Below are 16,124 nucleotides of genomic sequence, written 5' to 3'. Positions count from 1 at the left end.
TAATGAAACCAGTTAAATGAATGAACTAATTAAATGAATGAAATGATAATGAAAAGGATTCGTACATGAACGCACAGCAGGAGACGTGTTGGCAACTAAGCAGTACACAATAGTGTGCACGAGGTGTCTCCAAGGCAACACGAAAGTGTCCTTGCGTTCACGCCACACCATCGGGTACGACTACTACGTTTCCGATATAGCGATTGGATATACCGCGGCCTACGATGGGTCTAACACGGAGCAATGTGGCTCATTTTCCGTACCAGCAGTTTACATGGAGGACAAAATGACAGATGAGCAGTGCTGTAGTGCGTTGCGCACAAAAAATGGTTCAAATGGCTCTGAGCACTATGGGACTTAACATCCGAGGTCATTAATCTCCTAGACTTAGAACTACTTAAATCTAAGGACATCACACACATCCATGCCCGAGGCAGGATTCGAACCTGCGACCGTAGCGGTCACGCGGTTCCAGACTGTAGCGCCTAGAACCCCTCGGCCACCCCGGCCGGCCGTTGCGCACATACTTCCCCCCTTACGTTCAGCGTGCACTCACAGGGCTATTGCCCGGAGTTCAATTTGTCGATAGTTTGAGGTCGTCGGACCTCATAGGAGAGTTTGTAGGAGAGTAGACGAGGCACGGAAGCACCGAGGATACTCTAAATTAGGAGGCGAAATGGGCAAAATACGGATGCCAGGAGAGAGGAAAGAAACAGGTGAAAGTGTGAGCGACACCATGGTGCACTTCAGCGTGACGAAGATCGGAATGAACCACCGGATTACAGACATATTGTCAGTGTGTAACCTCCCCACAAAATAAATTCAGTAACCTGGTGATAATACAATGTAACTAACCTCTCAATTAAATTTTCGCTCACTTATAACTTTTTTCAATAATTGACTGTGAATTTAACCTGGTAAATTTTGGACGTCAGCAGTGCTGCGTCATGGCCCTGGAAGATCATTCTGAACAAAAAAAGAAAAATTCTTACCTCAATGAAATCGCCGGATAACGCATATATATCTGCTCTTGCAATACATTTTTCTGAGACATCCCTGTGCAATGCTGGCCGATAGATTTGTCATTTATGAATGGAAACTACTGATTTTTCTTTTGCAATAATCGGGATGATCATGGATTGCAGAAATTAGTAAACTCTTTAAATTGAAATGAATGGTTGTTTAAAGTTACTTTTTATGAGAAAGATTATTATTGGGAGATTTTTACAACATTTACATGGGACTTGAGATAACAATACTACATATGCGCGAGGCTGCTTTGACCTTATACAATAATGCTCAGGCTCCGGTATCGCTGCACCACGACCGGCCCAGCCAACACGATACACAAGACCAGACTGCTCGCTAGCAACAACTTACTGCTACAGCTACACAGTTCCTACTGCAGTCAGCACTGCTCTCTGGTCTGAGATTCTCTTATACCTTACATATTGCGGGCAGCGCGTGAGAAACATATCGAAATTACATCTGCTCGGACCTCTTACAAGTGCGTTCAGGAGTCGAATAGTGAGAGAGGGCACAAAGGTACTGTGTAACGCCAACACTGGCGCCAGCCAAAGCATTAGTGCCCAAGATCGAGGAGATACGAGGAAAAATCAACTGAAGCACACACAGGTAATTCTGATATACTGTACGTACCTTACACTATTTTTCCACATGGTCACCACACCGGTTCACACTTTTGTCCCATCGCAGCAGTAGATTTAGATACCCCTGCAGTAGAATTCACGCGGCTAGCTATGGAACCACCGTCACACTGCTGCCTTGGCCTTGGCGAATCTGTCCCGCCAGGAAGTTTTTCAGTGATCCGAAAACGTGTAAATCACTAGAGGCGAGATCTGGACTATATGGTGGGTGGTCCAGAATCTCCCAGTGAAACGCCGGAAGTTTCTCGGCAGTTCTGATTGCCACATGTGGTCTCGCATTGTCGTGGAGCAGAATCACGTTTTCCACATGGAGAATCCGTCGGTGCTCTCGTCTAATGGCATCCCTGAGACGTACAGTGTGTAACAATAACTGTCGCCATTGGTGGTTACACCTTGTGGCAGAAATCCAGCAGGATAGGTCCACGGCTATCCCAGAAGGCCGTTAATATCACTATCCCAACAGACGGCGGAGAGCAAACTTTTTTTTTTTTTTTTTTTTTTTGTCGCAAGCGTACGTGGATGTTTTCACACTAGGCTGTGCTGTTTGGATTCCGAGGTGAAATACAGTATCCACATTTTATCGCCATTAACAATGTGTTCCGGGAAACCTTGACCCTCCTTGGAGTGCCGTTCCACGTGATTCAGTGAAGATAGCATTCGCTTGACTTTCATCATATCATCTAGCTATTTAGGCACTCACCTACATGAAATCTTCCAGTACCCTATGAATCCATGAATGATGTCGTAAGCACTCCCAAACGATATGCCAAGCTCCCGGGAAATGCCGGTGATGCGTACTCGCCGATCGGCTTTCACTACTGCATACACGCGGGAAACGTTGTCAGTCAGAGGCAAACAAGGCCTCCCCGACTGCTCGTTGTCAAGCAGGAAATCATGGCCGTTGCCGGTCTGACACCAACAACAACTCACAGTTTTGGGAGCGAGACAGTTTTCTCCATATGCGGCCTGCATTTCCCTGTAGATAACGACGGGTTTTCGTCCCCTGCTCCATAGAAAATCAACCACACTTCGTTGGTCTAACGGCATGGACGTGTGAAGCACAAGAGCCAACTTTACCAACTGACAGCAGCTCTGTGCAGCGTAGCTACCGTCAGATAAGGCCGGCACGAACTAAGAAAGATCCAACGCTGGGAGTGAATGTGTTGATTTCGCATTTATATCCGTAATTTGTCTATACAAATAGGGGAAAGACTTTCTGATTTGCCCTCGTACATTGCCAAGACAGTGAGTTTTCACAGGTGACGGCTGACTGGAAAAGGTACATGACATACGCAACGTGAAGTATTGATTATCGAAAGCGCAAGACGACAATAATCTGTACTGTGATTACCCGCAGATGCCGGACAAAGTGATCAGTGTCCCGTCGTCGACATCAAATATAAAGAATTCATGGGCATTCCTAGCCTCTAGTTCGGAAGTTATGACGCTTCGAGGTTTCTTACACGAAACTGGTGGACAGTGGCAGTAAATTACACGAAATAACCGTTGAAGGCACTGGACTGAGTCCCCCGTTTGGAGCGCAAAAGAAGCGGGTGAAAATACGGGTGTTGCTGTCCCAAATCGACGGATGAAGCGATTTTCAAGTGAACGAATTTATTATTGCTGAGTTGTCGCTACGACATACTCTCGGCAGTGACATGGTCCAGGACTGGATGGTCCGTAAAAGGCACCAAGGGCAAATTTAATACAGTAATGTGAATAGAGGACAAAGAAATTTTTATATATGGTCCATTTATTTCTTAATTTACTACACTATATAAAAGGGCATAAAGGCAAGGTCACAGAAGATCGTTGTAAAGTTTACTGCTATCTCCGATGTTATTATGTAGTGTTGTAGCACTCCGTACTCATTGCTGATTTCTATAATCTTCGAAGACAAGAGGACTTTTTCTCTGGAGGGAGCACTGGCTTGCTATTTATCATCAACAATGACGCAGCGTTACAGCCCCAACACATAATTCCACCTCTTCACGCTTCTGACGCTGATCATACGTAACAGTTTAGAAGAGTAGTTAGGTTTAAGAAATTTAGGGAAAAGTTGTACAAAACGGGAAATTTTTTTCTGCTATGGGGAATTCCAGTATTCCATTTGAGTCCATAGACGTATCACTGCATTGCATTAAACAGATATTTGAACGTTTGCAGGAACAGTTGAATTTAGTGAAACTAATCATCTATTTGTTGCTGTTTATAGGTCCTCTAACTCTGACTTCAGAGCATTTCTGCTGAAGCTATAGAGCGTTCTTGATTCACTTTGTAGGAAGTACCTGAAATTAGTTATATGCGGTGACTTCAATGTAAGTTTTGCATACGATGGTGCAAGAAAAAGGATGATGGTAGATCTTCTAAATTCATATGATGTGATGCAGACTGTGACTTTTCCAACTAGGGTGCGAGTGAACAGTAGCACAGCCATAGACAATATTTTTATTCATTTTTCATTGCTAGATCGGTATTCTGTTAGTAAAAGCGTGAATGGCCTTTCAGACCATGATGCACCAATTTTAACACTAAAAGGCTTTTGTACTCAAACAAATCTCACATGTAATTACAAACTATGGAGGAAAGTTAATCCAACAGCAACAGAGAGTTTTTTAAACCTTGTCAGGGAACAAGTGTGGCAGGATGTTTATAGTGTCGATAACATAGATGATAAATATAATGCTTCCCTTAACACATTTCTCATGCTCTTTGAGAGTTACTTTCCATTAGAACTTTCAAAACGGGGTACTAGCAGTAATAGGCAGCCTGGGTGGCTGACTAGTGGGATCTGGATATGATGTAGAACAAAGCGGGAATCATATCAAACTGTTAGAAGTAGTCACAATCACGCTACAGTATCCCATTAGAAACAGTTTTGTAAGGTGCTTAAAATGTTATTAGGAAGGCAAAGAGAATGCGGCATGCAAATAGAATACCTAATTCACAGGATAAAAATAAAACCATAGGGTCAGTTGTGAAGGAAGTGTGTGGTCAGCACCACAAAGTCGACGATATAAAGTCTGTTGTTAGTAAAAATATTTCTGTTACTGATAAAGCAGATATATGTACAGTATTTAACAATCATTTTCTGGGCACTGCTGGTGAATTAAATAAAAATTTAGTTTCTACATGGAATCGTATAAATTTCTTGGCAATGCCTTTACGAAATTGATGTCTCAAATACTCCTCTGTGATCCAAAAGGGCGAGATTGAGTCAATAATTAAATAGGTGAAGACTAATGACTCTCATGTTTATGATGGAGTGCCGAGCAGAATATTAAAGTACTGTGCTGCACATGTTAGCCCTATATTTAGCCATGTTTGTAATTTTTCCTTTGGGAATGGTCGGTTTTCTGAACGATTAAAATACTCAGTAGTAAATCCGCTTTTTAAAAACGAAGAAGGAGTAATGTAGACAATTTTACACCTATTTCTATGCCATCAGCGTCTGCTAAGATTATTCAAAAAGCTGTGTATGTGCGGATAATTAACCATTTTCTATCACATGACTTACTATCAGTTCGGCTTTAGAAGTCGTTTAACAACTGAAAATGCTATATTCTCTCTTCTCTGTGAGGTACTGGATGGGGTAAACAAAAGATTTCGAATGCTAAGCATATTTTCTTGATTTTACTGAGGCATTCGAGTTTTTGATCACAAAATATTGCTCCAGAAGTTGGACCATTACAGAAATGGGGAGTAGCTCACAACTGGTTCATTTCTTACTTTAGCAACAGGTAGCCAAATGTCATTATTCACAATGTTGAGAAAGGCTGTGATGTGGGCTTTGGGTGGGGTACAGTCAAGTGTGGGGTGCCTCAGGGATCAGTGTTGGGACCACTCCTGTTCCTTATTTATTAAATGATATGCCCTCTAGTACTAAGAGTAACACTAAAATATTTCAGTTTGCTGATGACACTAGCTTGGTAATGAATGACGTTGTGTGCAACATTGACTCGGTTTCAGATAGTGCAGTTCCTGACCTAAGTTAATGGCTTATAGAAAATAAACTGACGTTTAATCACAATAAGACTCAGTTCTTACAGTTTATAACATACAAATTCAACAAAACCTGACGTTTTAATTCCGCAGAATGGGCATATGATTAGTGAAACTGAACAGTTCAAATTTCTAGTTGTTCAGACAGATAGTAAACTGTCGTGAAAAGCCCACGTGCAGGACCTTGTTGAAATATTTAATGCTGCCAATATTACTAATCGAATGGTACCTGAAGTGAGTGATCGCTCGACACGATAATTAGTTTACGTTGCTTATTTTCATTCGCTTATGTTATATGGCATTATACAGGGTGAGCACAAAGTCTTGCCCTGATTATAACAATTTATTACAGAATAACCATTTGACTTAATAATTTACATTTGATGCTGTTATATAAGTTACTGTTACTAGTTTTTCTTAAGACGACTTACGTTAGTAAACCTCAACGTGAGCTCCCTTGGTAGCTCTGTGAATGTCGAGGTGGTATTCCAGTTCCCGCCAGGTATTTCGTAACATGTGTTCTGTCACAGTACCCACAGCAACTTGTATCCTGGCCTTCAGTTCGTCGACGTCAACAACTGGTGTGACGAAGACTCTGTCCTTGATACAGCCCCAGAAAAAAAGTCAAGGGGCGTAATGTCTGGTGAGCGGGTTGGCCAGGGTGTTGGAACGTTCCCTCCAGTCCACCGATCCGGAAATGTTTCATCCAGGAAATCACGCACTATCAAAGCTAAGAGGAGGGCGGGTGGGCGGGGAGAGGGGGGTGGTCCATCTTGCTGGAGAAGTATCCATAGTTGATACTCTTCTAACTGTGGGGCAATGAACTGTTGCAAAACGTCTAAGTAAATGTTTGCGGTAATGGATTTTTCCGCGAAGGAAAACTGCCCAGAAACCTTGTTATGCACGAGGCCGCACCAAACATTCATTTTTTCGCTGTCTCGCTGTAACTGTACAGTAGCATGTGGAGACTCTGAACCCCATACACGAATATTACGCCTATTTACCATTCCAATTATATGAAAGGTGGATCCATCGGTAAGGCATATGCGATTTAAGTAATCGTTGGCGCCATCAATCCTGTCGAGAATCTCAGTTCCAAATTCAGCACGTGTCAGTCAGCAAATTATTCCGTTGCAAGGCCTGCACAATTTGCACTTTGTAAGCATGCAACCTAAGCCTTTCGTGAAGAATCTTCACCACACTTGCTTGCGGTATTTGAAGTTCACGTGATGCTTTATGAGTTGGGTTAGATGGACTCCGTTGTAACGATTGCCGAACACACTCAAAAGTTGCATCACTCACACGGGGCCTGCCACTTCCAGGACGATCTTCAACGTTGCCTGTTTCATTAAACTTTGCATACCATCGCTTTATTGATTTAACGTCAGGAGGGCTGCGTCCATAAGAAGCCCGAAATTTACGCTGAACACTGATGGGCGATTTCGTTTCGTGAAACTAAAGCACACATTGCGCTTTCTCCTGCTTAGACGGCATTTCGACAGCAACAAACGTGACCTAACAGACCGCGTTGGTGTTATGGAGCACTAGCGCCATATATTGGTCACAACAGCTAGTAACACTAACCTATGTAACGGCATCAAATGTAACTTATTATGTCAAACGGTTAATCTGTTAGAAATGATTACAAACGGGGCAAAACTTTGTGCTCGCCCTGTATTTTGGGGTAACTCTTCCCATTCTAAAAGGATATTTTTGACTCAGAAACGGGCGGTTCTGGCAATAAGGGATGAAAGTTCACGAACCTCTTGCCGACCCCTGTTCACGAGTCTGGGTATTTTGACATTGGTCACTCAGTACATATATTCCTTATTGTCATTTCTTGTTAGTAATATTAACTTATTCGCAAATATAATCAGCTTTGAATCAGTTAACACTAGGCGGAAATCAAACCTGCATTCGGATCTGACTTCCTTAATTCTTGTGCAGAAAAGTGTGCAGTGCACAGCTGCTTCCATTTTCAGAAAGCTACCACTCGAATTAAAAAATCTTAGTAGTAATCCACACGCTTTCAAATCGAAACCGAGGAGATTCTTCTTAGATCACTCCATCTATTTTGTCGAGGAGTTCCTGAAAAGATTAAGTTGATTCTTGATGTATTCTTGATTGCGTTTACTTAAACCTTATTTGGACTGACTTTTTTCGGTTTCATAAACTTTTTATTTTTATATGTTATTACTTTTATGTAGAAATTTTATGTAGTGACACGTTCCATGACCTTGGAGATTTGCTCCTCAATTTAGTCCTACGGAACTTTATGTGTAAATAAATAAATAAATAAATAAATATGGAGACGCTGCGCTGAGTTCAGCGAGAGTCGTTGTTGAGGTTACGTATGTAGATGGCACGAAAAATGGCCGGAAGATTCTGATAGAGGCTAAAATTATTAGTCGAAAGTATTACATTGCGACGCAGGATAAAAGTGCTGCAGAGATTCGGTTTACTCACGAAAAAACCTTCCTGTTTATTTATTAAATTTGTGGAAGAAAATGGTTCAAATGGCTCTGAGCACTATGGGACTTCACATCTGAGGTCATCAGTCCCCTAGAACTTAGAACTACTTAATTCTAACTAACCTAAGAACATCACACACATCCAACATCCATGCACGAAGCAGGATTCGAACCTGCGAGCGTAGCAGTCGCTCGGTTCCAGACTGAAGCGCCTAGAACCGCTCGGCCACCGCGGCCGGCAAATTTGTGGAAGAAACAGCATCGGTTTTGTTAATGAGTAAGTTACATGGCGGTACATATTGCTACCAGAAAGTATATGAAAAGGCTTCCGTGATCAGTGATTACTAATTAATTTGTTATGGAAACGCAATACAGCAATGGCTACATGAACATGAAATAAGATTATCTGTTGGTACAAGAGTGGTTTAGCCTAGGCGTTCTTGGGGAGCGTGTTACTTGCTAAAAAGATACTAAGATTATGTATAATTAGTTATTTCAAGTTGACATTCCCTTCAGTTTTTAAACTGAGAATATTTTGCAAGCGTTGGAGAGACGTATTCGTATTAGGCACATGGTCAGGTTTACTTAATAACGAAGAGTATTCTCTATGTAAAGCTCCCACAATTAATTTCGATATTCGCAAAAATAGCTGAAACTACGGTAAAAGGAGCTTTACACAGTCCTAAGTGCATAGCTGACGAAGAGGCATCTAACGATCATGTTGCGACTTTTCGTGGATTAGAGACCCTCGCACATGTACTTGGAAGGTACAGAGTGCCACAGCCGTTGATGAGTACTCTCACTTTCCAGTCCATATCTGCCATGAGCGTATGAAGAACTCGCGTCAGGGAGAATGCGCTAGTACACGGCCAGAGGCCGCAATCGAGCCACGGGCTGACGGAACGAGCTATAAGTGCACCACGATGACTGACGCTGGGACTTAAGTCACGGTAACAGGGACAATGATGAGGGCAGAGAGCGTCACAGAGATCGCAGTGTGGCAGAGAGACACCGACTCAGTTTGTCCATGAGAGTACTGTGATTCACACAATCCAAAGCCTTCGATAGATCGCAGGAAATGACTGCCCATATTTTGTTATTTAGTGCTACTAATAGTTGGTGATTGATTGTGTAAATGTCCATTATAATTATCCGGGCTGTTATGCCGTGGTCGGTTGATGAATTCTGTATCAATCCCCAACTTTTCGTTCCCACCTGCGGAGGACATCTACAAGGGGGTCTGTAGCTCGATGGAAGGTCCAACACACACACACTGGCTCGCTACTGACTGTGGGTGTGTTGGACCTTCCATCGAGCTACAGACCCCCTTGAAGAAGTCCTCCGCAGGCGGGGACGAAACGTTGGGAATTGACACTGAATTCATCAACCGGCCACGGCATAACAGCGCGGATGGACATGACATTTCCGGCCGTGAAAGTCTACATGATTGTGTAAATGGCATTGAATATCAAACTGTGATTGACAGAGGGTATTATTGTTGATCGAGTGGAAATCTACCCTAGAATATTTGACCCCTAAAACTTTGGCATATGATGCCAGTAGTGAGGTGTGTGTGTGGTAACTTACATCTGTCCTCTCATCTTTTTTATACAGGAGTTTAACAACGGCATATTTCAATATCTCTGGAAACATGCCCCGAGTTAGTGACGCATTACATATTTCAGGAAAGGTGGTGCTTACCATATGGGATCAAGTCCTTTATACTCCACTGGAAACACTATTAAATTGATATGACCTTTTATTTATGAGACAACAAATGGTTTTCTTAACATCACAGGAGAAGCGGATGAGTTACTAGTTCAAAATGTTAATTTGGTCTTGAATTATCTGTTCCTACATCATCTACGACACTATATTATGAAATGCGTATCTTTTATCCGTGACTGACCCTTAATAGCCCTCACAGTTATATTAATAGTTCTATTATCGTCTTCTTTTTCTTATTTTCCTGCCTGGTTTTACTATCTTCCATATATCTATGAGTCAGTTGTCGGATTTTCTGATTTCTGACATAATACACAAGGACCCTCATTTGTTAATAACACTTCTTAACAATGTTGAGTAATTCTTGTAGCGTGTAACCACTGATGGTTCAAAAGATGTGCACACACAATAGGGGCGCGAATTGTCGTGCATAAAGACGAATTGCTCGCCAATATACTACTGATATGGTTGCACTATCGTTCGGAGGATGGCATTCTCGTATCGTACAGCCGTTACGCCGCCTTCCATGACCACAACCAGCGTACGTCGGCCCCACATAATGCCACCCCAAAACAGCAGGGAACCTCCACCTTGCTGCACTCGCTGGACAGCGTGTTTAAGGCGTTCATCCTGACCGGTTGCCTCCAAACGCGTCTCCGACGACTCTCAGATTGAAGGCTTATGCGACATTCATTGGTGAAGAGAACGTGATGCCAATCCTGAGCGATCCATTCGGCATGTTGCTGGGCCCACCTGTACCGCACTGCATGGTGTCGTGGTTGCAAAGATGGACCTGGCCGTGGACGTCGGGAGTGAAGTTGCGCTTCTTGCAGCCTATTGCGCACAGTTTGAGTCGTAACACGACGTCCTGTGGCTGCACGAAAACCATTATTCAACATGGTGGCGTTGTTGTCAGGGTTCCTCCGAGACATAACCCATAGGTAGCGGTAATCCACTGCAATAGTAGCCTTTGGGCGGCCTGAACGAGGCATGTCATCGACAGCTCCTGTCTCTCTGTAATTCCTTCATGTCCGAACATCACCACCTTGGTTCACTGCGAGACGCCTGGACACCTCCCTTGTTGACAGCCCTTCCTGGCACATAGTAACAATGCGCACGCGATCTAATCACGCTGTTGACCGTCTAGGCATAGCTAAACTACAGACAACACGAGCCGTGTACCTTCTTCCTGGTGGAATGACTACAACTCATCGGCTGTCGGTCCCCCTCCGTCTAATAGGCACTGCTCATGCATGGTTGTTTACATCTTTGGGCATGTTTAGTGACACCTCTGAACAAACAAAGGGACTGTGTCTATGATACAATATCCTCAGTTAACGCCTATTTTCAGAAGTTCTGGGAACTGGGGTGATCCAAAACTTTTGTTGTTGTGTGTATTTATTTTTTTCTTTTAAGTTTTATCATCAAAGAAAACATTATCAGTTACAGTCCTACAGTCTCTAACAACCGGAAATTTAATTGCTTAGATCAAATTATGGAATACAAATAAAATTTCCAGATCACTTGCCCTACTAGAATCCTTTACAAAATCTTCATTGAAATAAAAGCAGACTATTACCTGCTTGATGCTGTCTGGCAGAGAGCATAATAGGGAATCCAAATCCTCATAAACATTTCTAATTTCCTCAGTACGGAGTTTACATAAGTTACAATTAAAAATGAGCTATTTTCCGTATTAATTCACAAGCACATATTTCTGTGTGCTGATCACTGCAAAATTTAATTATTTCAAAGCTTCTGTAGTTGTGTTCTGTCGTAATATGTACAACAGTTTCTCGTTTCCCCACATTATCGCTACATGTGTAACATGATGGAGTGTAATGTTTCAAATTTAACTTATCTAACGCTATGGTTAAATGATTATACAAATGTTATTGTGGGATTCAAGGCAACATTTGGGGAACGTGTGGTACATAGTTTAGAGTACTGAGTTGTTACCAGTCCCACCCTATCCTAGCTGGTCTACGTTAGTTTAGTGATGTATGTCAAGGATATTTGATGATTTATATAAGTAATGCTCTCGTTGTCACCCACTTTGGGTCCTTATATTTCTTTGATAAATATTGTTTGTCACGTGATTCTTGTTTTACGAAAAGTTGTTTCTGTGTGTCTGGTGCGTGTGTCATATTTTCCTTTGTGACAGGACGACCTGATCACTGCGGTTTATGTCTCCGGTGTGTTATTTATATACTGTTGATCCTTATATGCTATGTTTTATGTAGATCACATCATCGTATTTAATGAATCATTAAGGATAGTCTTTGTATCAAATGTGTCCTGGGCCTGATGATATCTCAGCACAACGGAAAGCAGTGTCACTTTCCTGCAGAAGCCACAAAACTCCTCAGTTGAGTGTAATACTTTCTATTTTTAATTAAGTAGTCAAAGGTTTTTTATTAACACGAATTATGCGTGATGTACCTAGTGAGCATAGACGGACCACATTTTAGGACTCTCAAACTTCTCTACCAAAATAAATGAGGGTTACGCCAAGGAGCAATGTAATATTTTGACACAGGAGTTCTACACTCCTGGAAATGGAAAAAAGAACACATTGACACCGGTGTGTCAGACCCACCATACTTGCTCCGGACACTGCGAGAGGGCTGTACAAGCAATGATCACACGCACGGCACAGCGGACACACCAGGAACCGCGGTGTTGGCCGTCGAATGGCGCTAGCTGCGCAGCATTTGTGCACCGCCGCCGTCAGTGTCAGCCAGTTTGCCGTGGCATACGGAGCTCCATCGCAGTCTTTAACACTGGTAGCATGCCGCGGCAGCGTGGACGTGAACCGTATGTGCAGTTGACGGACTTTGAGCGAGGGCGTATAGTGGGCATGCGGGAGGCAGGGTGGACGTACCGCCGAATTGCTCAACACGTGGGGCGTGAGGTCTCCACAGTACATCGATGTTGTCGCCAGTGGTCGGCGGAAGGTGCACGTGCCCGTCGACCTGGGACCGGACCGCAGCGACGCACGATTGCACGCCAAGACCGTAGGATCGTACGCAGTGCCGTAGGGGACCGCACCGCCACTTCCCAGCAAATTAGGGACACTGTTGCTACCCTGGCCAGCAAGATCTCCGGATCTGTCCCCCATTGAGCATGTTTGGGACTGGATGAAGCGTCGTCTCACGCGGTCTGCACGTCCAGCACGAACGCTGGTCCAACTGAGGCGCCAGGTGGAAATGGCATGGCAAGCCGTTCCACAGGACTACATCCAGCATCTCTACGATCGTCTCCATGGGAGAATAGCAGCCTGCATTGCTGTGAAAGGTGGATATACACTGTACTAGTGCCGACATTGTGCATGCTCTGTTGCCTGTGTCTATGTGCCTGTGGGTCTGTCAGTGTGATCATGTGATGTATCTGACCCCAGGAATGTGTCAATAAAGTTTCCCCTTCCTGGGACAATGAATTCACGGTGTTCTTATTTCAATTTCCAGGAGTGTATTTAAACAGTACTGGGATATTTTGAAACTTTCCGGAGAACCACAGCTAATGGTCAGATATGGTTTCACTGAAATATTTGCTTCGCTCAGAAAGATGCGTTCCACTTATAGACAGAGATTTTTGTTAAGCTTTTAGTCTTCTCAGCGGTTCAGGAATGCAGAAAAACACCTGAAGGAATTCTCAGCAGTTTTCGCAAGGAACACCGGCATGTAAGCAACTAGGGAATTTGCGGTTGACAGTACCAGTTGCCACAATGGAAAATGACATGAGAACGGTGCGGGAGTTTCTCTAGTAATACGGTAGCAACCACCCAAGAAACAAGGTCGAGAGTTTAGCACTTTCACAATGACTGACAGCCATGTTTACCCAATGCCAATCAATCACTAGGTGACACTGAAAAATGATCCGATCGATGAAAAAGATGATAAGATGGGAAATTTAGTCTCCTGACGGAAAAAGTGGAGGAGTAGGTATGGCCACGAGATCAGTTTGTTCAGATGCATCAGCCTGCCGATCTTTTGGATTAGGAGTCAGAAATGAGTCAGATGATTCTGGCAGGAGTTTGACAGTTCGCACGCTGTTTCACATGAAATGTTCTGGAACTGGCTTCCAGAGGTATGTCAGCCTATCTTCTATTAGTTTTCATACTCTGAGCTAGATTTCTCCATTCATCCCGGTATCTATTGTCACGTTCTGACACCCTCATTTTCCATTCCATGTCGGCTGGTCTTACGTATGACCAATGTTTGACACATCGGTTCGTCTGATCTGACACCAACATTCAAATATGGAACTGACACAGCTCTGCGGACTGGTTAATATCGGGAACAGACGTTTCGAGAGCGTAGGGAACCATTGAATATCTTCACCTCGTTAGGATTATAGTTCCGCTTGGGTGCTGTGCAGAGATTTTATCTGGAGAGTACTTAGGCAGAATATGCGGAAATAGGGACAAGTTAACTTGTTCAGACCGCCACTTGCAAAGCCACGAGAATGTTAGAGCCACTGAGTGTGAAGCAACGGCCCCGCGGCAACACAGGAAAATCGGCCGGAGATCGGCGAGGTGAGGTGTGGCTAATACGCTCCCACTACATACCGGATTACTGCGTCATGTGTTACCCAGCCAAACCGGCCCTGATTTTGTTTTATATTGATGATTTATAAAATAATATAACAAACTCAAACGGTTCCCTGTTTTTAATTTTGAATTTGTTACATTTTGACCTTCAGCGCGGGGCCACGTCTATTCATTTTGAATTTTTACCACTTCTTGGTGCCCAGCGTGGGTTCATTATTCATCAGATTTAATAGATTGCAATATTGTAGAGGAGCTCTTTGCGTTGCCAAACAATTTCAGAGCCGAGAATACAGCAATCTGAAGAACCAGCGGTGATGGTCTGCAAACATGAAGCTAGTCACTATCAAAAAGTCTTGGGCTCTTCACTCAGCTGTCTCTCTAACTTGTGCTCTCTCGTGGAGTTCATGTTTAATAATAGACTTACAGTCAAAAGGAACAAATATATTCGCTCACTGATTTACACTTCGGTAACACTATTTTAACCGTTGAATAGGATGCTGTTCAGAATCTCGAAGGCTTGATTTTAAATAGATTTTTTAAAGAAAAAGAGTCATAACCCCAAATTACTATAGGAAAGTAGTATCAGTCATTGAAAAGTAATATATACTTGTTGTATATACTATTGTACATTTTTCTTACTTACTTTAGTCTTCTATTTTGCTACTTTAATTCTGCTCCCTGTATTCTTTAAATTATGGTTTGATGCCTTCAGAGAATAAAAAGCTTTGACTCAATGTGCGACCGAAATCTCTTTAATTAAATAATTAAGCACTCTTGCTTCACAATGATATTTGCTGTTTGTTGTCTGACTCATAACATTTTATTTAAATCTACTGATGTGTTAATTTCTAATGTACTGCATAAAGTAAGCTTTTGTTGCATTTGAGATATGGCTTGAATCCTTTGTTAAGGAATCTTTCTATTCTAGAAAAGGAAGGAAAAATCAAAAATTAATTACCATCTGGTCATAAGTATTTCATTAGCAATGGAGTGTTGGATAAGTTAGATATAATGGGGCAGAAAACTGGCCAATTATTTTTCAGTGGAACTACCACAGCGTTGGCTGTAAACGAGCCCAGTATCTGGAATAGTGTCAGCGCACTCCGTGGCTTATCATTGCATATAATAGTTTTTTCAGTAACTGACAATAATTATGCTTATTAACATGCAGAAAACTATTGGATCTGACAGTTTTAAAATTGGCTGTATGAGTACGCGGCATTGTCCAGATATTTCCTGTTAATCCATCTTCCTCTCTATGTACTTCTCCTCCTTCCTTCCTCTCTGTCTAACTTCTCCTGCCCACTTTTTCTTCCGACCTCCCCCAACCCACCACCCCCCCACTCTGTCCAGCTGTTCCTCTTCCCTCTCCCTGTCCATCTGCTCGTCCCCCATCTCTATGTCCATTTCCTGTTCCATCTCTGTCCATCCGTTCTTTCTCCCTCTGTCCATATTGTCCTCACCATCTCTCTCCACCTCCCACTCTCTCTGCCCATCCCCTCCAACCCCTTTATTCGTCAATCTCCTTCTCACCTCTCTCTGTCAATCTCCTCGTCCAACTCTCACTATCCAGCTCTTTTTTCCACTCTACGTCAGTCTGTCTCCTCCTCTCCCTTCACTGTCGACCTTACCACCCCCACCCCAATAGCACGTTCCTGTTTCTTAGTCCCACTTTACTTCTTTCTAGATAGTACGTAATATGAGTAG

Source organism: Schistocerca piceifrons, chromosome 8 (genome assembly GCF_021461385.2).
Source record: "Schistocerca piceifrons isolate TAMUIC-IGC-003096 chromosome 8, iqSchPice1.1, whole genome shotgun sequence".
NCBI classification, from domain to species: domain Eukaryota; kingdom Metazoa; phylum Arthropoda; class Insecta; order Orthoptera; family Acrididae; genus Schistocerca; species Schistocerca piceifrons.
This window is presented reverse-complemented; position numbering follows the sequence as displayed.